The sequence below is a fragment of the Nerophis ophidion genome, linkage group LG18 (genome assembly GCF_033978795.1).
Source record: "Nerophis ophidion isolate RoL-2023_Sa linkage group LG18, RoL_Noph_v1.0, whole genome shotgun sequence".
NCBI classification, from domain to species: Eukaryota; Metazoa; Chordata; class Actinopteri; order Syngnathiformes; family Syngnathidae; genus Nerophis; species Nerophis ophidion.
Genome location: NC_084628.1, coordinates 20,428,851 through 20,454,042, shown reverse-complemented (window position 1 = coordinate 20,454,042; position 25,192 = coordinate 20,428,851). Strand labels below are relative to the sequence as shown.

At 39.8% G+C, this 25,192-nt stretch overlaps 1 protein-coding gene across 3 annotated transcripts in view; it reads left to right on the top strand.

The window, feature by feature from the left end:
• slc8a2b (solute carrier family 8 member 2b) overlaps window positions 1–25,192 on the top strand; it is a 235,872-nt gene that overhangs the window by 65,136 nt on the left and 145,544 nt on the right. For 2 of the 3 annotated variants that reach the window (XM_061877530.1, XM_061877531.1), the window contains exon 2: window positions 23,238–23,275. The exons of the other annotated variant lie outside the window; for it this stretch is intronic. The gene's annotated coding sequence lies outside the window, so the exon portion shown is untranslated. The remainder of the gene's footprint in view (window positions 1–23,237; window positions 23,276–25,192) is intronic. 3 annotated transcript variants of the gene reach the window in all.

Here is a 25,192-nt window from a genome sequence, read left to right as displayed (position 1 = left end):
CTGCGGCGATGTGTGCAGAGTGTGTTGCTACAGCTCCCGACAAGACCCCCGCCGCACACATTTACTGGGACAGACTTCTTACATAATGTCGGTTTTCAGCACACATCTCATCTCTCCGGTTACCACTATGGCCACGTGCACACAAACATGGATACATTCAGAAGGTGTTAAAGGGGAACATTATCACAATTTGAAAAGGGTTAAAAACAATAAAAATCAGTTCCCAGTGGCTTTTTGTATTTTTTGAAGTTTTTTTCAAAATTTTACCGGTCCCGTAATATCCCTAAATAAAGCTTTAAAGTGCCTTATTTTCGCTATCTTCGAAACCACTATCCATTTCCCTGTGACGTCAATACAAACAACATGTCGGTTACCACAGCAAGATATAGCGACATTAGCTCGGATTCAGACTCGGATTTCAGCGGCTTAAGCGATTCAACAGATTACGCATGTATTGAAACAGATGGTCGGAGTATGGAGGCAGATAGCGAAAAGGAAATTGAAGAAGAAATTGAAGCTATTGAGCGAATAGCTATTGACGCTATTCGGCCATAGCGTGGGTGTACCTAATGAAGTGGCCCATAGCATGGCTGCCTTATTAGCATCGCCATTAAAATGTGCAGACCAAACGATCAGGACTTTCGCATCTTGTGACACTGGAGCAACTTAAATCCGTCGATTGGTAAGTGTTTGTTTCGCATTAAATGTGGGTATCTAGTTTCAAATGTACATACAGCTAGCGTAAATAGAATGTTAGCATCGATTAGCGCAGCATGTTAGCATCGATTAGCTGGCAGTCATGCCGTGACCAAATATGTCTGATTAGCACATAAGTCAACAACATCAACAAAACTCACCTTTGTAATTTTGTTGACTTAATCGTTGCAAATATATCTGCAGGTTATCCATACATCTCTGTGCCATGTCTGTCTTAGCATCGCTGGTCAAATGTGAAGACACTTTGGTACATTCAATGGGGGTCTGGCGGCAGATTTCTTGCCAGTGGTGCAACTTGAATCCCTCCCTGTTAGTGTTGTTACACCCTCCGACAACACACCGATGAGGCATGATGTCTCCAAGGTTCCAAAAAATAGTCGAAAAAACGGAAAATAACAGAGCTGAGACCCGGTGTTTGTAATGTGAAAATGAATATGGCGGGGGTGTTACCTCGGTGACGTCACGTTCTGACGTCATCGCTAAAAGACCGATAAACAGAAAGGCGTTTAATTTGCCAAAATTCACCCACATAGAGTTCGGAAATCAGTTAAAAAAATAAATGGCCTTTTTTCTGCAACATTAAGGTATATATTGATGCTTGCATAGGTTTGGTGATAATGTTCCCCTTTAAAACATCTCCATCCGCACGTGTGCATCATCGAACATGATGTCTGTCTCCGTGCAAAAATATACCGTAATTATCGGAGTATAAATCACACCTGCCAAAATTGCATAATAAAGAAGGACAAAAACATATATAAGTCGCACTGGAGTATAAGTCGCATTTTTCGGGGAAATTTATTTGATAAAACCCAAAACCAAGAAGAGACATTTGAAAGGCAATTTAAAATAAATAAAGAACAGTGAACAACAGGCTGAATAAGTGTACGTTATATGACACATAAATAACCAACTGAGAAGGTGCCTGGTATGTTAACGTAACATATTATTGTAAGAGTCATTCAAATAACTATAACATATCGAACATGCTATACGTTTACCAAACAATCTGTCACTCCTAATCGCTAAATCCGATGAAATCTTATACGTCTAGTCTCTTACGTGAATGAGCTAAATAATAGTATTTGATATTTTACGGTAATGTGTTAATAATTTCACACATAAGTCGCTCCTGAATATAAGTCGCACCCTCGGCCAAACTATGAAAAAAACTGCGACTTATAGTCCGAAAAATACGGTAAACAGTTTTAGCTGATTCGAAGGGTCCACTACTGTAGCAAACATAGCAGGTCACAGTAAGACAAAGATGCTTTTTTTCAACGTCGCCCCAAGTAGCACTGTATTTACGTTTAAAAATGCAATACAGTCGAAAGGCGATTCCTGACACATGAAACGTGACTAATTGGGGGTGCACTCCCCACTTTAGCCGCTTGATGGCAGTAGAGTGTTGAATATTTTAAAATGTGTTTTGTGGCAATTTCGACTTTGACCACAGTGTCAGTTGCTATGTAGAGTGGCGCTTTTCATTGTTTTCAGCTGGCCGCATTGCAAAATGACTGACCTTCCTCTCACGGGAGATCCGCCCAGAAATTGGGCCGTATGAATCTCTTCCCTACTGTAGATCCTTTCAGTATGTTTAAAGCCTGCATGTCTGCGTTGTTTACCTTTGTACTTTTTAAGGGTAGAAATGGTGGCGCACAATTGTGACGTCATCAGACGGGGGACAAAGCGGTAACTCTCCTATAAAGCCCTCCACATGTACACAATGAATATAGAGTTTTAGAAAGCTTCACCCCGACCGGCGTTTTTAGGTATGTGTCTTTCAGGTTAAAGAGCGCACTGGGATACAAACTCCACCCACTACATTTTTATTAGAATTTTTTTTTTTCATATGTTAGCCGCAGCGGGCTATAAGTCGCAGTTATATGTATATGTTGTGAAATTTGTTATTTACACAGTAAGATTATGTAAATGTTTATTTACATACCTTAATTGTTTCCAAACGATGTCTGTAACACTGCAGTAAAACGGCTCATCAAACAAAACAGAAGTCTTTGTCATGGACCCAATAGTTGCGGAAGCTAGCTCTTTAATCAGTTAAACCGACTCAATAACTCCACGGTGATGTTTTGGTGAATTTACTGAGGAATTTGTGAAACTGAAACAATACAAAAAGAATGCCATTGTAAGTTTATAATACCAACACAAAAACTCGTCAAAATGTTTTGCATATCAGCTCATGCTAACAACGCTAGCTTCATTACGTCACGATAGCATGTACAAATATGCACGACAACACTCCTACAAACATCACACATGGGATGGTTTAGTAGGGATGAACAGTTTTAGGTGCACTGTAAAACCTGCAAACGTTGCTGGGAGTGATGAATGAAGAATCCACACAAGTATAAACGCTATGGATGGCTCGATGACTGAACGGCACGAAAAAAAAGCACTCCCGGTTAATGACACTGCAGCACCTGCAGTAAGTTAACTCGTCGAAAAGATGTCAGCATAGTGAAGTGAATTTAAGTGAATCATAGCACAAACAATAAGAGATTGTCTTTTTATTTTATTTTATTTTATTTTTTTACAATATTATTTTTATGATGGTCGCCAGCAAAGAAAAATCCATAAATCAGCTGCTACGTCTAATAACCCACAGAATTGAAAGTGTAAAAAAAAAAAAAAAAGCGGTGTAAGAATTTACGGTATGTGTTTGCGTGTGCCCACAGGCTACAATGGAACAACAAGAATGTGTTTTTAAAGTATCCAAGTTTGTGTGGATATGGATCAATTTTAGGATGTAGGTCAGGGGTAGGGAACTTATGGCTTGCGAGCCAGATGTGGCTCTTCTGATGACTGCATCTGGCTCTCGGATAATTCTGAGCTGACACTGCTTAACACAATAAGTAATGAATAATTCCACTTGTAATCAAAGTGTTAAAAATAACGTTCAAAATATAAAACATGCTCATGCATTTGAATCCATCCATCCTTTTTTAATTGCACTTGTTCAAGAAGTTGCATTAAGGGTAAGAAGTGATTTATTTATTATCGGTTAGTTTAGGGCTTGCCCTCCAGGGGGTTCTTCAGACCACCAAGCACCGACATAAGAGCCTGTTTCGGGGTTTTATTATTTTTCTATTTTTCAATAAGTCTCTCAGTTGCTTTCCAGCAATTGTCTTTTTCTCTTTCGTTCTCGCACGTACTCTGGCTCCAGCCCCAACCCCGTCTCTCCTCCGGGCTGCTGCTTATAAACAGAGCGACAAGTGATTAGATAACAAGGCCCAGGTGAGCCATCTACGCACCTGTCGCCGATTTCGAGGCCGGTCCTGGCAACACCCCGCTTCGCTGTAGGCCCGCAGGCCACGCCCACTCCACAGTTAGCTTCAGAATAACAATGTTATTACAAAGCATAAAAGACTTATTATACTCTAGAAATGTTGGTCTTACTTAAAAATGCACATGTTTAGTTGTGTTCAGTGTGAAAAAAACACTATATGGCTCTTACGGAAATACATTTTAAAATATTTGGCTTCTTGGCTCTCTCAGCCAAAAAGGTTCCCAACCCCTGATGTAGGTTGTCATGTAGGAGTAAAAACTTGACTTCTACTCTAGAGCGGAAGCCAAGGTTTGTGTTTTTATCACCGGAAGCAGAAAAAGTATGTAGAGAAAGAGAAAGATGTGTTTTTATGCAACCAAAAAAATATATATTTGCAAATTGCAACCAACAACAAAGATTTTCAAAGGCCTACTGAAACCCACTACTACCCACCACGCAGTCTGATAGTTTATATATCAATGATGAAATATTAACATTGCAACACATGCCAATACGGCCTTTTTAGTTTACTTAATTGCAATTTTAAATTTCCCGGGTGTTTTTTCTTGAAAACGTCGCATAATGATGACGCATACGCTTAACGTCACAGGCTGTTAGGAAATATGAGCGCTGCACACACACACACAGCTAAAAGTCGTCTGCTTTAACCGCATAATTACACAGTATTTTGGAGATCTGTGTTGCTGAATCCTTTGCAATTTGTTTAATTAATATTGGAGGAGTCAAAGTAGAAAAATGGAGTTGGGAAGCTCTAGCCTTTAGCCACACAAACACACGGTGATTCCTTGTTTAAAATTCACAGAGGTGTAACTTTACTATGGATCACAGCGAACATGGATCCCGACCGAATGTCAACCGGCAGGTTTCGGTGAGAAAATTGTGGTAAAAAGTCGCTTCTTACCGGAGATCAGCTGAGCTTGTGCCGCCCATAAAGCTGCCGTCGACTTCCCTGAGACACTGCACATCAACACACCCGTGGACAAACCCATCCGACTATCAGGTACTGTTAAGCTCACTAAAACACTAGCAACACAATAGAAAGATAAGGGATTTCCCAGAATTATCCTAGTAAATGTTTCTAAAAACATCTGAATCCGTCCCAATGCAATCGCGTTTTTTTTTCTTTCTAGTCCGTCGCTATCAAGAATGAATCATGAATCTTTCATCCTCGCTCAAATTAATGGGGAAATTGTCGTTTTCTCGGTCCGAATAACTGTTTTTGTTGGAGGCTCCCATTAGAAACAATGTTAAGATGTGAGGAGCCATCAACATGTGACGTCCTCGTCTGCGACTTCCGGTAGAGGCAGGGCTTTTCTGTTAGCAAGCAAAAGTTGCAAATTTCATTGTGGATGTTCTCTACTAAATCCTTTCAGCAAAAATATGGCAATATCGCGAAATGATCAAGTATGACACATAGAATGGACCTGCTATCCCTGTTTAAATAAGAAAATCTCATTTCAGTAGGCCTTTAACTCCCTAATATTTTTGCAAACCAAAAAAATCAAACATTTTGACTATGAGATAAATATTTGTAACCCAAACATTTGTTTTGTAATGATTGCAAATCGTTTTTTTATTTTTTACGTAAATCCATCTTTTTTGTTGCAAATCTCTTTTTTGATTTTGTTTGGCTGCATAAAAAGACACAGATTTCTCTCCATTAAAGTGTGACGGTGCAACACACACACTGTTTGCCACAAACCTTTCCCATACTTCCAGCGTGTAGGTTTTAGATTTTTGCAACTTTCTATTGCAACTGCGCCCATTTGCACAAAAGGCTGCTGCCACAAACACACCTGGCATCGCCTGCACCGCCTCCTATGGAAACGTACAGTACCTCCAGACACACACACTCACGGTGGGAAAATACACAAACCGCAAAAGAAGTCGATGCATGAATTATTCAAACGTCCACTCACTTGTTTTCCAAATGGATTCATCGTGATGTTTGCTTCATTAGCCAACAGTAGTGTGTCGTCGTCTTCATGGACGCTCTTTAAAAGAGAATGGATTTTTCTGTTCGATGAACTCATCAAACTTACACATACTGAATGGATTGTGTGTGTTTCTGCCTGTGTGCACTGTGATCCTGTGAGATCAGAACCTCCTGGGCACCTGCTGCCAGACCACCTGGACTAAATATGGCCACATAAAAAAACACAACAACACAATGGAGCCGGCCTCTGCTGCATTCAAGAACAGCCGGTTTACAAAGCCACGAGTAGAGCAGTGCTGCTGATATTGTGTCAATAAATTAAAGTCAGCATCAAGTCAATGTTGCCATCGCACAACTCTTATTAGAATACAATCAAATTGAGGAACAATGAGAGATTATTGCTTTGACACAATTGACCAAGATGCAGTGGCCTGTATTGATGCATAAAAGGTTTGATATTAGCCAACCATTACACTCATTTACGTTTATGTGTGACACCTAGGAAGGACCCTCTGGACCCTCTTACCTAAGAATGTGCCATGCAATGTAGTTTGTGTCCAATAAACAAGAACAAATGACTGAAGAACTGCAGCAGAAGTGGAGGACATTTCGGCTTATTTCAGCAATACAATGCCAAGCCATGTGTTACAACAGCGTGGCTTCATAGTAAAAGAGTGTGGGTACTAGACTGACCTGCCTGTAGTCTAGACCTACCTCCTATTGAAAATGTGTGGCGCATTATGAAGCGTAAAATACAACAACAGAGACACCAAAAATGTTGAACAACTTAAGCTGTACATCAAGCAAGAATGGAAAATAATTCCACCCTAAAAGCTTCAAAAATTGGTCTCCGCAGTTTCCAAACACTTACTGAGTGTTGTTAAAAGGAAAGGCCATGTAACAACGTGGTAAAAATGCCCCTGTGCCCACTTTTTTGCAATGTGTTGCTGCCATTAAATTCTAAGTTGATGATTATTTGTGTTGCTATCTGCTGTTTGGATCTTTACATCCATCCATCCATCATCTTCCGCTTATCCGAGGTCGGGTCGCGGGGGCAGCAGCCTAAGCAGGGAAGCCCAGACTTCCCTCTCACCAGCCACTTCGTCTAGCTCTTCCCGGGGGATCCCGAGGCGTTCCCAGGCCAGCCGGGAGACATAGTCTTCCCAACGTGTCCTGGGTCTTCCCCGTGGCCTCCTACCGGCTGGACGTGCCCTAAACACCTCCCTAGGGAGGCGTTCACCCTATCTCTAAGGGAGAGCCCCGCCACCCGGCTGAGGAAACTAATTTCGGCCGCTTGTACCCGTGATCTTATCCTTTCGGTCATGACCCAAAGCTCATGACCATAGGTGAGGATGGGAACATAGATCGATCGGTAAATTGAGAGCTTTGCCTTCCGGCTCAGCTCCTTCTTCCCCACAACGGATCGGTACAACGTCCGCATTACTGAAGACGCCGCACCGATCCGCTTGTCGATCTCACGATCCACTCTTCCCCCACTCGTGAACAAGACTCCTAGGTACTTGAACTCCTCCACTTGGGGCAGAGTCTCCTCCCCAACCCGGAGATGGCACTCCACCCTTTTCCGGGCGAGAACCATGGACTCGGACTCGGAGGTGCTGATTCTCATTCCGGTCGCTTCACACTCGGCTCCGAACCGATCCAGCGAGAGCTGAAGATCCCGGCCAGATGAAGCCATCAGGACCACATCACCTGCAAAAAGCAGAGACCCAATCCCGCGGCCACCAAACCGGAACCCCTCAACGCCTTGGCTGCGCCTAGAAATTCTGTCCATAAAAGTTATGAACAGAATCGGTGACAAAGGACAGCCTTGGCGGAGTCCAACCCTCACTGGAAATGTGTCCGACTTACTGCCAGCAATGCGGACCAAGTTCTGACACTGATCATACAGGGAGCGGACCGCCACAATAAGACAGTCCGGTACCCCATACTCTCTGACCACTCCCCACAGGACTTCCCGAGGGACACGGTCGAATGCCTTCTCCAAGTCCACAAAGCACATGTAGACTGGTTGGGCAAACTCCCATGCACCCTCAAGAACCCTGCCGAGAGTATAGAGCTGGTCCACAGTTCCACGACCAGGACGAAAGCCACACTGTTCCTCCTGGATCCGAGGTTCGACTATCCGGCGTAGCCTCCTCTCCAGTACACCTGAATAAACCTTACCGGGAAGGCTGAGGATTGTGATCCCACGATAGTTGGAACACACCCTCCGGTCCCCCTTCTTAAAGAGAGGGACCACCACCCCGGTCTGCCAATCCAGAGGTACCGCCCCCGATGTCCACGCGATGCTGCAGAGTCTTGTCAACCAAGACAGCCCCACAGCATCCAGAGCCTTAAGGAACTCCGGGCGGATCTCATCCACCCCCGGGGCCTTGCCGCCGAGGAGCTTTTTGACTACCTCAGCAACCTCATCCCCAGAAATAGGAGAACCCACCACAGATTCCCCAGGCACCGCTTCCTCAAAGGAAGACGTGTTGGTGGGATTGAGGAGGTCTTCGAAGTATTCCTTCCACCGATCCACAACATCCGCAGTCGAAGTCAGCAGAACACCATCCGTACCATACACGGTGTTGATAGTGCACTGCTTCCCCTTACTGAGGCGGCGTATGGTGGTCCAGAATCGCTTAGAAGCCGTCCGGAAGTCGTTTTCCATGGCTTCCCCGAACTCTTCCCATGTCCGAGTTTTTGTCTCCGCGACCGCTAAAGCTGCACACCGCTTGGCCCGTCGGTACCCGTTCACTGCCTCCGGAGTCCTATGAGCCAAAAGAACCCGATAGGACTCCTTCTTCAGCTTGACGGCATCCCTCACTGCTGGTGTCCACCAACGGGTTCTGGGATTACCGCCACGACAGGCACCAACAACCTTGCGGCCACAGCTCCAATCAGCTGCCTCGACAATAGAGGTTCGGAACATGGTCCACTCGGACTCAATGTCCCGCACCTCCCTCGTGACATGTTCAAAGTTCTCCCGGAGGTGTGAATTGAAACTTTCCCTGACAGGAGACTCTGCCAGACGGTCCCAGCAGACCCTCACAATGCGTTTGGGCCTGCCAGGTCTGTCCGGCATCCTCCCCCACCATCGCAGCCAACTCACCACCAGGTGGTGATCGGTAGAAAGCTCCGCCCCTCTCTTCACCCGAGTGTCCAAAACATGAGGCCACAAATCCGATGACACAACTACAAAGTCGATCATGGAACTGCGGCCTAGGGTGTCCTGGTGCCAAGTGCACATATGGACACCCTTATGTTTGAACATGGTGTTTGTTATGGACAATTCGTGACGAGCACAAAAGTCCAATAACAAAACACCACTTGGGTTTAGATCCGGGCGACCATTCTTCCCAATCACGCCTCTCCAGGTTTCACTGTCGTTGCCAACATGAGCGTTGAAGTCCCCCAGTAGGACAAGGGAATCACCCGGGGGAGCACTTTCCAGTACTCCCTCGAGTGTACCCAAAAAGGGTGGGTACTCTGAACAGCTGTTTCGTGCGTAAGCACAAACAACAGTCAGGACCCGTCCCCCCACCCGAAGGCGGAGGGAAGCTACCCTCTCGTCCACTGGGTTGAACTCCAACGTGCAGGCTTCGAGCAGGGGGGAAACAAGAATTGCCACCCCAGCCCGTCGCCTCTCACTGCCGGCAACGCCAGAGTGGAAGAGAGTCCAGTCCCTCTCGAGAGAACTGGTTCCAGAGCCCTTGCTGTGAGTCGAGGTGAGTCCGACTATATCCAGCCGGAACTTCTCCACTTTGCGCATTAGCTCAGGCTCTTTCCCCCCCAGTGAGGTGACGTTCCACGTCCCAAGAGCTAGCTTCTGTAGCCAAGGATTGGACCGCCAAGTGCCCTGCCTTCGGCTGTCGCCCAGCTCACAAAGCACCCGACCTCTATGGCCCCTCCTATGAGTGGTGAGCCCATTGGAGGGATGACCCACGTTGCCTCTTCGGGCTGTGCCCGGCCGGGCCCCATGGCGCTCGCCATCGTGCCCCAACTCCGGGCCTGGCTCCAGAGCGGGGCCCCGGTGACCCGCGTCCGGGCAAGGGAAATCTGAGGGATCTTTACATATTCTTGTTTATTGTTCCTTTTTGGTATCACTCTGTTGTTTAACGTCCTTATTTCCTGTTTATTCCGTCACCATGGTAGCTCATTAGTTCACCTGCCCCTTGCTATCCACGCACACCTGTTTCTTGTAATCACCTCCCTTATTTAAGCTCGCCCCTTTTCGTTCTTCATTCTGGGTTCCTAATTTGCCTTTGTGCAACAAGTGACGACTGTTCTGTATGTATATTCTCGCTAGCTTACACGCTACGCCTTTATTTTATTCTAGCTCTCATGCTAACGGTTTGTTTTCCCGTTTTAGTGCCTTCGTGCCAAGTCTAGTTTTTCTGTTTGTATTCCTAGCTTTCATGCTAGCGCCATTTGTTTGCCTTCCTGCTTAGCACCAGTATTTTTGTTCCTTAGCTCCTTTTATTAGTTAAATAAATACTTTATTTCTTACCTTTGCTGTGTTCTTGCCGACGCATTCTTGGAGGAAAGAACCCTTCGTTATGCCAACTAGTCGTTACAATTTGTAAAATAAAATTATGTTTCTCAGTTCGAACATTAAGCATCTTGTCTTTGCAGTCTATTCAATTGAATATAAGTTGAAAAAGATTTGCAAATCGTTGTATTCTGTGTCTCATTATGAATAACACAACGTGCCAACTTCACTGGTTTTGGCCAATTCTGGAATGAAAGGAGATGCTTAAAACATCTTTAACTTATGTAATGGTGTCAACATAAAAAAAATGCTTATGACATCAGCCTGACGGATAGGATGCTCATTCCTAATGTGAACACATTAAACGACTTCACATGTTCAGTCAATATTGATGGTAAACACACACTTATTAAAACAAAATATTTTTAAATTAGTTTACATGTTTTTTTAAAACAAAAACAAAAAAACAAATTGGTTTCGGGGGAAGTATTTAAAAAATATATAATAAACCGGTTGCAAAAAACAAATAACTTCTTACGGGATGGTGTTGAATTTAGGTCTGGGCTCTTGCTGGAACATTCCAAAAATTGAATTGCAGCCATTCTTTGCTTGGTTTTGGGGGGAAAAGGTCGGAGATTGAGCTGAGCTTCCGTGTAATGTCACTACACTTTCTCTTCTACACGTGCACACATTCCCCAGCTTTCTGTTACAAGTGGCAAGATTTATTAAAGCCTCCTTTTGTCATCCATCACTTCTACTTCTGGCCCTCTCATGTTTGACATCAGTGTGTGTATGTGTTTTTCCTGTCACCTCCTGATGCTCCTCACACCCTTCATCTTTGTTTTTGTCCTCCACCACCTTCATCTCAGTTTCCATCAGCCTCACAAAGTGATGGACTGGTGCAAAAGCATGTCACTGATGGTTGTGACTCGGATGGGCGGTCATCAAGGGGTTTCTGCGATGCACGTTTTGGGTTCTGAACGTTGAGTTTGTTCTCTTACATATACATACTTTTTTCAAAGGATTTTCATGATGTCAGTCATTTTTCACAATACTTTTGGGTCCATTGGGTCTGTCCTTTATTCTGTGGAGCGGCAGCCATCTTGTTTGAAACAAATATTAAGCTGTTTGGCCACTATACCCAGCAATATGTTTGGAGAAGAAAAGGTGAAGCCTTTAATTCCAGGAACACGACACCTACCGTCAAGCATGGTGGTGATAGTATTATGCTCTGGGCCTGTTTTGCTGTCAATGGAACTGGTGCTATAAATGGAACAATGAAAAAGGAAGATTACCTCCAAATTGTTCAGGACAACCTAAAATCATCATATATATATATATATATATATATATATATATATATATATATATATATATATATATATATATATATATATATATATATATATGTGTATGTATATATGTGTGTGTGTGTGTGTGTGTGTGTGTGTGTGTGTATATATGTGTGTATGTATATGTGTGTGTATATATGTGTGTATGTATATATATATATATATATATGTGTGTGTGTGTATATATATATGTATATATATATATGTGTGTGTGTGTGTATTTATGTATGTATGGACTGTATGTATGTATGTATATGAAAAAATTTAACTTAGATATTGAGTTTCACAATGTAAAGCGCTTTGAGTCGCTTGAGAAAAGAGCTATATAAATATAATTCACTTCACTTCATATATGTATATTTTTATATACATATGTGTATATATATGTGTGTGTATATATGTGTATATATGTGTATATATGTGTATATATGTTTTTATTTATATATGTATATATACATATGTATATATATATATATATGTGTGTGTGCGTATATATGTGTATATATGTATGTATGTATATATGTATATATTTGTATGTATATATGTATGTATATACAGTATATGTATATATGTATATATATAGTATATGTATATATACATATGTGTGTATATATATATATATATATACATATATGTATATATATATATATATATATATATATATATATATATATATATTTGTCCTGTGAATCCACTGCGGAGGACGCTCGCTCCCATGTGGATATCTTTCATGAAGTTGTACAAGTTAATTTCTTTCTGCATTAATTTGTCGATGACATCATCACCGTCGATAAGCGTCATCCTCCCAAGCACTCTGATGGAATCAAATCAATGCTAGCTGGCCCGCTGCTAATATGATGTTGTTAGGACGTGCTTTGGTGGATCGTTTAAATCAATGTTAATTAACACGCGATAGAATGATGCAAGGCGTCCTCGCTTGGAAACGTGATCGTTAGACAATCATGTCTGCTCACGAGGAGGTCAACGATTCTCTCCGTGTTGCCTTTCCTATCTTTGAAGAGGCCCTACCCTATTTGCAACGTTTTATAATACACTCAAGTTTATTGTTCTTCGGTCAATGGTCAATAAAGCAAAAAAAACAGTTGTACATTCATAGATTGAAAATAAAAAGTTGTACATTCATAGATTGAAAATGAAAAATGTTACAGACCGAAAGGGTTTAGGCTGAAGTTAAACACTTATTGCGCCTAACCCTATAAACAAATTCAAGTACAAAATAAACTTCCGAAAGTTATAAAAAGTCCTTAGCACAACATATTATAAATACACATTTTAAACAACATTATAAACAACATCATAAACAACATGAACGTAGTTCAATTTTATACACAGTACAGGCATGTGAAATATCCCTGTGTACATATAAGACCTTTGCACTAATTATATATACAATATACACAAACAATTGTACTTCTATTATTATTTATATCTCATGTTTAATTTTTAATTAACATTAATCGTAGTATTAACTACAATGTTAATTCAAGAGTGATATATTTTTTCAAGACATTGGTCTTAAAGTGTTTTTTAAATGTGTGAATGGAACTGGAACATTTTAAGGAATCATCCAAGCTGTTCCACAGTTGAACTCCTCTAACAGAAACACATCTACTTTTTAAGCTTGTTCTTATTTTTGCTTTCTGAAAGAAAGCTGAACCTCTGAGGTCATAGGGATTCTCTCTGGGTTTAAATCTCACTTGTAAACATCCAGGCAGCATGTGGTTATGAGCTTTAAAAGCCACAATAGTAGTATTGAGGTCAACAAGATCGTGCAGTTTTAATGTTTTTAATTTAATGAACAGAGCATTGGTATGGTCATGATAATTCGCATAAGTTACAATTCTAATCGCTTTCTTTTGAAGTAAAAATATAGAGTTGATGTTTGATTTGTAATTGTTTCCCCAGATTTCAACACAATAGTTAAGATATGGGAGTATGAAAGAATTATATAACATGATAAGAGCCTTTTGATTCACAGAGTTTTTAATTTTATGTAACATAGCAATATTTTTTGCCATCTTTGTCTTAAGTATATTTATGTACAGTTTCCAATTTAATTTATCATCTATATATATTCCCAAAAATTTTATTGAATACACCCTTTCTATCTCCATATCATCAATTCTTATATGGCGCTGTATGTTATTTTTCCTATTTCCAAAAATTATATATTTAGTTTTATTTAGGTTGATTGATAATTTATTGGCATCAAACCATTGCTTTAGTATGTGGAGTTCAATCTCTACAGTCTCTAGGAGTTGGTCAAGGTCTTGCCCAGAACAGTACAGACTTGTATCATCAGCAAAAAGAATACAGTTGAGTTTTTTAAGTATTTTGGAAATATCATTAATATACAGTAAAAACAATTTTGGCCCCAGTACAGAACCTTGGGGTACTCCATGTGTTATGATCTTTTTGTCTGAATCTACATTGTTCATATGCACATACTGCTCTCTCCCACCAAGATAACTTTTCAACCAATCATGAGCAAGACCTCTGACACCATACCTATGCATTTTGTTTAAAAGTAATGTGTGATCAATGGTGTCAAAGGCCTTGCTCAGATCAATAAAAACACCAACAGCAAACTCCCTCTTATCAATTGCAGTGGTTACCTCCTCAACTAGTTCCATCACTGCCATGGAAGTGGACCTGTTAGATCGAAAACCGTATTGGTGTTCACTTAGCAAGTGATGCTTATCAATAAAACTGTCGAGTCTTGACACAAATAATTTTTCAAGGACTTTTGAAAATTGTGAGAGTAAAGAAATAGGCCTATAGTTTGTGAACTGATGCTTATCTCCACTTTTGAAGATGGGAATGACTTTTGCCGTTTTCATTTTCTTTGGGAAGACACCTTTTATAAAAGAAATATTGCAAATATAAGTGAAGGGAACAGCTATAAAATCAACAACTTCCTTGATCAGAGAAAAGTCCAAGTCACAGCAGTCTGTTGACTTCTTGTTTTCCTGAGAATTTACAATTGTTTTGATTTCACTTTCATTAACTGGGGAAATAAAAAACGATTCTAAATTGTTTTGAATGGTTTGTTCATTAAATGTTGCACTATTTTCAGGCTGTACAATTTCATTTGCTAGATTAGGTCCAACATTTACAAAAAAATTGTTAAAAGCATCAGTTATCCCTTTAGGGTCATTTATAGCTAGATTATTTTCTATAAAATAGCTAGGATGTTCCTTATGTGTCATGTTTTTTTTTTTAATGATACCATTTAAAACTTTCCACATACCCTGGATGCTATTTTGTGTCCTGCTAGTTGTTTTTAACTCGTCCTTGCTTTCGTTTTCATGCCGCCTTTAAACCTTGTGACTGGTCAGGTACAAGAACTTCACAAGAAATGTTTTAATTCCTCATGTGACGTCATTCGGTGTGTGTATGGCAACATATCCAGCCTTTAAAAGTAGTGTTGGCCTGCCCATTATTAAAAATGGCAGCCAGAAAGTGGTGCATTTGGAGGCCTGGACCCTAGACCAGTTGCTTGGTGGCAACCATGTGACTTAGAGACCGGTCCCTTTTACTTTAGGTGGGATGGCAAACATGGAGGCAATCATACACTCTTTGAAGGGGAACAGCACTTTTTGGGAGAATTTTGCCTATCGTGCTCAATCATTACGAAAGACATGACGACAGATGGATTTTTTTAATGCATTCTAAATATTAAATACTTGCGATCAAAAGTCCGCTTACAATAAGTGGCTTTATGCTGCCGATAAAGCCCTTTTAAAAAACATTCAAAAACTTCCATCACAATTTCATATACATTATGTAAATATATTAGTAATATAGCAACATTTATAATAACATTTGATATTTACTTATTTCGATCATTTTAAACATACATTTTTTTAGGTTTTATGCACTTTTTGTTCAAGAAAACCATCTTTTTTTAACATTGATTTTGACATATTATTATATTTTGAGAAATTACATTGAAAAAAAAAAACACTAAAATTCTCAGGGATCCAAAGGTGTTAAAAATAAGTTGTGCAATGATTTTATATTTTTTATTTTCAATGCTTGGATCTCTGATTTTTTATCCTACTCTACCATGAGCTAATGCAACCACATTCTGTTCTTATCTGTACTGTAAAGTTAAAATTTGGATGACAATAAAACGGAAGTCTAAGTCTAATCTCCGGATCAACTTCCGTCAGTTATATGTTTGTTTGTTTTTTAAATCATTTTGTCCGTCTATCTGTGTTGGCCCTGTGATGAGGTGGCAACTTGTCCAGGGTGTACGCCGCCTTCCGCCCGATTGTAGCTGAGATAGGCGCCAGCGCCCCCCGCTACCCCAAAAGGGAATAAGCGGTAGAAAATGGATGGCTGGATGTCTGTCTATCTGTGTTGGCCCTGTGATGATGTCGCGACTTGTCCAGGGTTTACCCCGTCTTCCACCCAAATGCAGCTGAGATAGGCACAAGCGCCCCTCGTGACCCCAAAGGGAATAAGCGGTAGAAAAATGGATGGATGGATGGATGGATGGCATTTGTTAATGTTTATTGTATGCTTATTTTGTCATAGAAAAACTTAGAATATGCCATATTTTTCCTAAAAAATATTTCAAAGTGGAACTTCTGGTGTGAAATAATTGAAACTTTCACTTGGTCAATAAGTCATAACGACATTGATTTTGATTCATTATTATTTTCAAGCAATAACAGTGTTAAAGAAAAAGAACAGCCTGCATGGCAGCTTGTTATTGGAGTGAGCATTGCAACTTTACAAACTAAAATATTTAATAGTATTTGTAGTATGTGCCTGCCGCATGCTTTTAAAAAGTAGCTGCGTGGTCCACAAATGGCCCCTGGGCCACACTTTGAACATCCCTGATATAAATCATTGAGAATGCATTTAAATAGTCTAGCTAGCTTGGAAGACTTGGGCCTGAGCGGGGCACAAGTGTTCATGCATCAGAGAGATGTGATGCAATTCGTGCAATAGAGTGAACAATACCAACAGTAACAAGCTAGCTAATGAATGCGCAGATAAGATGTTCATGATGAGCAGAGACGCTCCAGCAGTCCTAAATATAATGCTTTCTGCTCAGTGTTGGCCGTCAAGCCACTTCCTGTTGTGACGTTTTGTGCAAGAGAGCAGAGACGTTTGAACAATACTGTCAGACTGGCTTCCCTTTATTGAGTTTGAGATTTATGGGTTGCTCAGTGCATGCGTTGGTGCACGTGCTCCTTTGGTGCGCGTGTGTGTGTGTGTGTGTCTGTGTCTGTGTGTGTGTGTTTTTGATTGATTGATTGATTGAAACTTTTATTAGTAGATTGCACAGTCCAGTACATATTCCGTACAATTGACCACTAAATGGTAACACCCGAATAAGTTTGTGTGTGTTTGTGTTCTTGATACATGAACAAGGAAAAGTACCTTCCATATGTGGACCAGTGAACAAGTTAAGGACAAAAAACATGGTCCCAGTACGGAAAACAATTGCATCTAATAGAGAATGTCCCATTTGTGGTGAATTCTGTCAAAATTCGGGTGGTCTCAAAAAGATGAGATTTTTCACATTGACAGTGTGTCGGTTTTAAAAGTGCTCCCCCTCAGGCCAACGTATGCAATAACAAGTGTGTGTTAGAAATGTATACTGTATGCGCCCCCTTTGGGCAAAATTAATTAAAACAATATATGTCACGATCCGCTACTCGGATCGTTTATTGTTTCGTCTATTATGTTTTTGATCATGCTTGGACTCTGCCGATCCCTGGTTTTGTTCACTTCCTGCTTTATCTCGTTTCCATGGTTTCGTCATTTGTTCACCTGCTCTGGCGTCAGGCGCACCTGTGTTCTAATTATTGTTTGAGTATATAAGTCTGCATTCTACCTTTAGTTCGTCCTTGGTCCATTGTTTGCTTTATGCAACACGTAACGTATGTATTCTCTGCTTATCTCTGCTTTGTTTGTGCTAAGTCCCGTCTTAGCTTTGCGTGCGCTCGGCACGTCTTTTGTTTGTTCTTTTGTCTCCTGCTAAGTTCTAGCTTTAGCTTCCCGTGCGTAGGCACGCGCTTTATTTTTCCATTTTGTGTCAGTGTTCTTTTTATTGTTATACTAAAATCAAGTTCTTACCTGCACTCCTGCCTGTCTGGTCTACGTGCATCCAAGAGGTGGCAACTCCACGCAACAAGTCCGCCTTGTACTTGTGACAATATAGATATTTATGTAAATGGAGACATACTGTAATAACTTGAAGTAAATAATGAAGATTAAAAACCAATTGCAAACGAAAAATTCAAAAGAAAAAAACTAAGTACTGGTGAATGAATGATGAAAGAATAATTGGTGGTGGTCGGGGGGGCCGTAGGCGCAAACTGACAGCCACGCTTCCGTCAGTCTACCCCAGGGCAGCTGTGGCTACAGATGTAGCTTACCACCACCAGGTGTGAATGAATGATGGGTTCCCACTTTTCTGTGAGCGCTTTGAATATCTAGTAATAGAAAAGTGCGATATAAATCTAATCCATTATTATTATTATTATTATTAAGTAAAAGCAGTGTTTCTCACAATGTGTCTACTTTTCTCTTATAAAATTGGGAACAATTTCTCGTTTTTTTACTGTTTCTGTAATATTGCAATATTTTCTCATAAAATTATTACTTCTTTATATAAAATTATTACTTTTTATTGCAAAATAGTGACATTGGTAATATATCATTCTGACTTTTATCACAATATTGCAAATGTTTGTGTTGTTCTTGTAAAATAGTGACATATTTAGAATAAAATTATGACTTTTGTCATAATTTTGCCAAGTAAAATTGTGATATTTAAGAGGTTGTTCAAATTAATAGTGCTTACAAAGTACAAAGAAGAATAATTATGAGAAATACTTTCAACCTTATTGAAAATAAGATATTCTGCATCTCAGTATGTTAATAATGACTGACTTAATTGATTACATATTACAAAACTGTTGTGTGTACTAATTCACAGATGTTATTTCACTATAAAAAGGTCAGTAAATGATTCTATACATTTGTAAATGCTCTGAAGTGGGAAAGGGGTAGGATTAAATAAGCTTTGCTTCTTCCTACTCCTTTTCGGACATGATGTAAAGTGAAATGATATGAAACTGTGTGATGTATTATACCAGGGGTAGGGAACCTATGGCTCTAGAGCCAGATGTGGCTCTTTTGATGACTGCATCTGGCTCTCAGATAAATCTTAGCTGACATTGCTTAATACGATAATTAATGAATAATTCCGCTGGTAATCACAGTGTTAAAAATAACGTTCAAATTATAAAAAATTCTCATGCATTTTAATCCCACAATCCGTTTTCTATCGTACCTGTTCAAGATGTCGCATTAATGGTAAGAAGTATTATATTTATTATTGGTTAGCTTTAGAATAACAATGTTATTAAAAACAATAAGAGACTCTAAAAATGTTGGTCTTAAAAATGCATGCATTTAGTTGTATTCAGTATTAAAATATATATCGCTCTCACGGAAATACATTTTGAAATATTTGGCTTTCATGGCTCTCTTAGCCAAAAAGGTTTCCGACCCCTGTATTATACTGTAAGTGTGTTCATGTTCGAAATAAATTAAAGAAAGAAAGATTATTATGATAAAATTGCCAAAATGCTAAGCTTTTCTTGTAAAATCATGACTGTTATTGAGTTAAAAATGACAACTTTCATCATAATATTGCACAATTGTTCAGTTTTTCTTGTAAAATTTTGACTTGCATTGAGTAAAATGAAGACGTGGCTAAATTGGCAGAGTGGCTGTGCCAGCAATCTGAGGGTTACTGGTTCAATCCCCATGCACTAACCCCTGTACCACTGTGCTGCCCTATTTGCATAGTATGTATATATTATTAATGTTGTACATACACATCTTTATATATCTAGAAATGGTGTTCCTAAAGAGGTAGGCATTTTTTGGAAGTCTCCAGAAGGTAACAAATACAAACCACGTTTCCATAAGAGTTGGGAAGTTGTGTTAGATGTAAATATAAACGGAGTACAATGATTTGCAAATAATTTTCAACCCATATTCAGTTCAATATGCTCTAAAGACAACATATTTGACGTTCAAACTGATAAACTTTTTTTTTTTTTTGCAAATAATCATTAGCTTTAGAATTTGATGTCAGCAACACGTGACAAAGAAGTTGGGAAAGGTGGAAATAAATACTGATAAAGTTGGGGAATGCTCATCAAACACTTATTTGGAACATCCCACAGGTGTGTAGGCTAATTGGGAACATGTGGGTGCCATGATTGGATATAAAAACAGCTTCCATGAAATGCTCGTTGTTTCACAAGAAAAGGGTCTCCGTTGTCGTATTTTAGGCTTCATAATGCGCCACACGTTTTCAATGGGAGACAGGTCTGGACTACAGGTAGGCCAGTCTAGTATCTGCACTCTTTTACTATGAAGCCACGTTGTAACACGGGCTTGGCATTGTCTTGTTGAAATAAGCACGGGCGTCCATGATAATGTTGCTTGGATGGCAACATATGTTGCTCCAAAACCTGTATGTACCTTTCAGCATTAATGGTGCCTTCACAGATGTGTAAGTTACCCAGGCCTTGGGCACTAATGCACCCCCATACCATCACAAATGCTGGCTTTTCAACTTTGCGCCTATAACAATCCGGATGGTTCTTTTCCTCTTCGTTCAGAAGGACACAGTTTCCAGAAAACTATTTGAAATGTGGACTTGTCAGACCACAGAACACTTTTCCACTTTGCATGAGTCCATCTTAGATGAGCTCGGGCCCCGAGAAGCGGGCGGCGTTTCTGGATGTTGTTGATAAATGGCTTTCGCTTTGCATAGTAGAGCTTTAACTTGCACTTACAGATGTAGCAACAAACTGTATTTAGTGACAGTGGTTTTCTGAAGTGTTCCTGAGCCCATGTGGTGATATCCTTTAGGGATTGATGTCGGTTTTTGATACAGTGCCGTCTGAGGAAACGAAGGTCACGGTCATTCAATGCTGGTTTCCGGCCATGCCGCTTACGTGGAGTGATTTCTCCAGATTCTCTGAACCTTTTGATGATATTATGGACCGTAGATGTTAAAATCCCTAAATTTCTGGAAATTGCACTTTGAGAAACGTTGTTCTTAAACGGTTTGACTACTTGCTCACGCAGTTGTGGACAAATGGGTGTACCTCGCCCCATCCTTTCTTGTGAAAAACAGAGCATTTTTTGCGAAGCTGTTTTTATACCCAATCATGGCACCCACCTGTTCCCAATTAGCCTGCAGACTTGTGGGATGTTCCAAATAAGTGTTTGATGAGCATTCCTCAACTTTATCAGTATTTATTGCCACCTTTCCCAACTTCTTTGTCATGTGTTGCTGGCATCAAATTCTAAAGTTAATGATTATTTGCAAGAAAAAAAATGTTTTTCAGTTTGAACATCAAATATGTTGTCTTTGTAGCATATTCAACTGAATGTGGGTTGAAAATTATTTGCAAATCATTGTATTCTGTTTATATTTACATCTAACACAATTTCCCAACTCCAATGGAAACGGGGTTTGTACAAGAGTGTGTGTGTGCGTGTGTGTGCGTGTGTTTGCGTGTGTGTGTGTGTTTGTGTGTGTGTTTGTGTGTGTGTGTGCCTGAGTATTTTCCCTCCGGCGTTTTCAGATGCGGCCATCTTGCTTCCCGGTGACCATGTCAACATGCATACACGAACACAGTGTTCCCCAACCTTTTTTGCACCAGGGACCAGTTTAATGTAGGCATTTTTTTCATGCGTGGCAGATAAATCCAGCAATAATAGGTGTATGAAAAGTACAACTGTCAATAATGCCAAATTATTGGGAGCTCTGGCGACGTCCATATCTATGAGCCCACCTGTATAATAATGTTAATGTGTACAATTGTGTACTATTAACTAGCTGTCATTTAGCTGGGGACACCTTAAAACTTCCTTCCTTCCTTTTTTTTGGCCCACCGGTGTTGGTTGGGGTCCACTGCACTAACACATGGACATAAGTGCTCGTTTAAAACCACACGCTTGTCTTACACTCTTGTTTTGAGTGATCCATCATGCGGTGTCTGCTTGTGCGGTAATTCCCATGAAGAATGTCCAAACACCATCATGAAAGTCAGAAAACGTAAAGTATAATCTTTGACTGCTAATAAACATTAATGGTTTAAGGTGGGGGTGTCCTAACTATTTCCACGCAAGGCTGCATACTAAAAAAATGGGAGTCGCTTTATTCTGCCTATAAAGTTCTAAAAAAACATCCAAAAACCTTGGTTAACGTTTTATATATACACACTGTGAGTGTAATAACATGTAGTATTTACATATTTATTTAATTTTAAGCATACGGTGGTGTAATAATTTCAGAGACACATTACAACATTCGATTTTCTTTCAACAACAACAACGACTGTACTCGTCATGGCAGACTTCATGAGAGACAACAGTGACTACTTTGGGACAAACAATGATCCAGAAACTTATATTTATAGAACGAACCCGAGACAGAGAACATCTACAATCATGTTGCAGTTTTGCTAACTGCTAAACAAGAATGACAAACAATGAACATACAATCCCTTACTGTACAATACAATCGCTTACTGTACAATATCTGCTCTCACTGAGATGCCGACTGCTGGGATGTTTATATCTTCCAGTTTGGATGAAGAATTAATCATAACCTTACACAGGTAAAAAAACAAAAACATATATGTGTGTGTGTATGTAAGTATGCATATATATACATATATATATATATACATAGTGTATACATACATACGTATGTACATATATATACATACGTTTATACATACATACGTATGTACATATATCTATATATGCATACATACATACGTATATATATATATATATATATATATATATATATGTGTATATATATATATGTGTATATATATATATATATATATATATATATATATATATATATATTGTGCACTAATTGACTGAAAAAGCACGCACTTTCTGCGCACTATATATCTATCCATCCATCCATCCATTTTCTACTGCTTGTCCCTCTCAGGGTCATATACACACACATATATATGTGTATATATATGTGTATATATATATATATATATACATAGGGCAGCACGGTGGAACGTGGGTTAGTGCATGTGCCTCACAATACGAAGGTCCTGAGTAGTTTTGAGTTCAATCTTTCTGTGTGGAGTTTGCATGTTCTCCCCGTGACTGCTTGGGCTCCCTCCGGGTACTCCAGCTTCCTCCCACCTCCAAAGACATGCACCTGGGGCCGTAGTTTGGGCACCCCTGCTCTAAAGGATCACATGACACATTTTTCTTCCCAAAGTGTTAAATAAATGTTGTCTATTCCAGGAAAGAGCCACATTGTCGACGTGATAAAATCAAGTGTTTCCACCAAATGTATGTTTTTGTTTCTTTCAGGACAGCTGAAGCCACGTCCCCCCATGACTTTGATTTGGGTAAGATTGCATCTTGTGGATGGACACATTGGTTAGGGGGCGTGGTCAAGATGACATCATTGTATAATTTGCAATGATTTTTTTTTAAAAGGCCAAAAAAATGTATACATACATTTAAAAACACATTGTGGTGCAAACACTATTCCGGTGGTCGGATTATTTTTTTCGGCAGCCATATATTCAACAGTGCGCAAATATATATCCATTCATACTGTAACGACCGGCTGGTGGTATGTTTGTGTGGCTTTTATTTGTTGTTCGTTTTTCCCATGAACACACCATCTGTGCCTGAAAGGGGATTGGTGTAGAATGAGGAAGTGTTGTTGTGTGTCCAGGAGTGAAGCACGGAGATGGAATTGTGTGCACGAGTGATGTTCAATACCACTGATTTTCTTTCTGATTTGACAGAGTAAAATTCAAGCAGGTATCAGCAAAACCGGTTCGATACAGATACTTTTTGCAAATAAAGATCACGTGTTTTGGAAAACTTAAAAATTTGTGTATTGGTGTCGTAGAGTATTTCAAATGTTTCTGCTCTCGGGAAATCGCCTTCCATCAATATAAAATCACAGGGGCGAAACAAATGGGGGCATTTTTCTGCACTGAATGTGTTATCGCATTTATATTCAACTCTGCATGTAGTGTCTCCAAATAGCCTATAATAAAAGGAAAAATACACTTTTTGTTTTATGATAATGAGGGACTAATTTTAATTGCCAGTAATTTCCTTAAATAAACTAAGTTTCCAATGGTTGTTTTTTGTAAAAGCTTTGTATGATTTAATGACACATCATTTATCACTTTTTAGGGAAACTTTACATGAATACATTTTTTTTTTCTTGTTCCCACCAATCATTTTTCATATACACAAGATCTCATTGATTTAGTTATTTTATAGTGTGTTCCTGTTAATAATATACATTATCTCAAATAACTTAAGTATCAAAAGTATCTATTTTGATTCAAGACCTTCTGCGACCCCGAAAGAGACAAACAGTAGAAAATGGATGGATGGATCGAATCCATGTTAGAGTAGAGATGTCCGATAATGGCTTTTTTGCCGATATCCGATATTCCGATAATGTCCAACTCATAATTACCGATTCCGATATCAACCGATACCGATATACAGTATACAGTTGTGGAAGTAACACATTATTATGCCTAATTTTTTTGTGATGCTCTGCTGGATGCATTTGACAATGTTACAAGGTTTTCCAAAATGAGAGAACAACTTCAACTCAAGTTATGGAAAAAAGTGCCAACATGGCACTGCCATATTTTTTATTGAAGTCACAAAGTACTTTATTTTTTTAAACATGCCTCAAAACAGCAGCTTGGAAATTGGGACATGCTCTCCCTGATATAATCCTGATACCCACTACAACTATGGGAAATACTATACTTTGACTTTCACAAAGTGCATTATTTTTTCTTTTTTAAACATGCCTCAAAACAACAGCTGCAAAAACAATGAAGGCACACAGCATCAGTCCAGAGTATAATAGAGTAATAAAGTAAACAATAATATAGTCCTCTTTTAGTGCAAGACTGCCTGGCATACTGTACAACAGGAAACTATAAACTGGGCTCAATCTGCCCTGCTCTAACGTATCTGTATGAGTAACACAAATGTGCTGCAAGCTGGTGGTGAGTGCTTGAAGTGGACTACCACTCAGCCAGAGCTTCTGAAATGCTGCGTTGAGACAGGGCACCTCCGTTCAGTGCAAGCTGCAAAGTGTGCGCCATGCAGGGCAGACTAGCCACACCAAATTTCATCGTAGCTTTTGACATATTGCGTGCGTAGTCTCTGACCACAACGTGGGCTTTACCCCTGGGGTGCTTTTTGTTGTATTTTTGTTTTTTCTCGGCGGAGTCTTTAAGCGAAAACTGTGTGGTACTATTTATTTCCGGTGT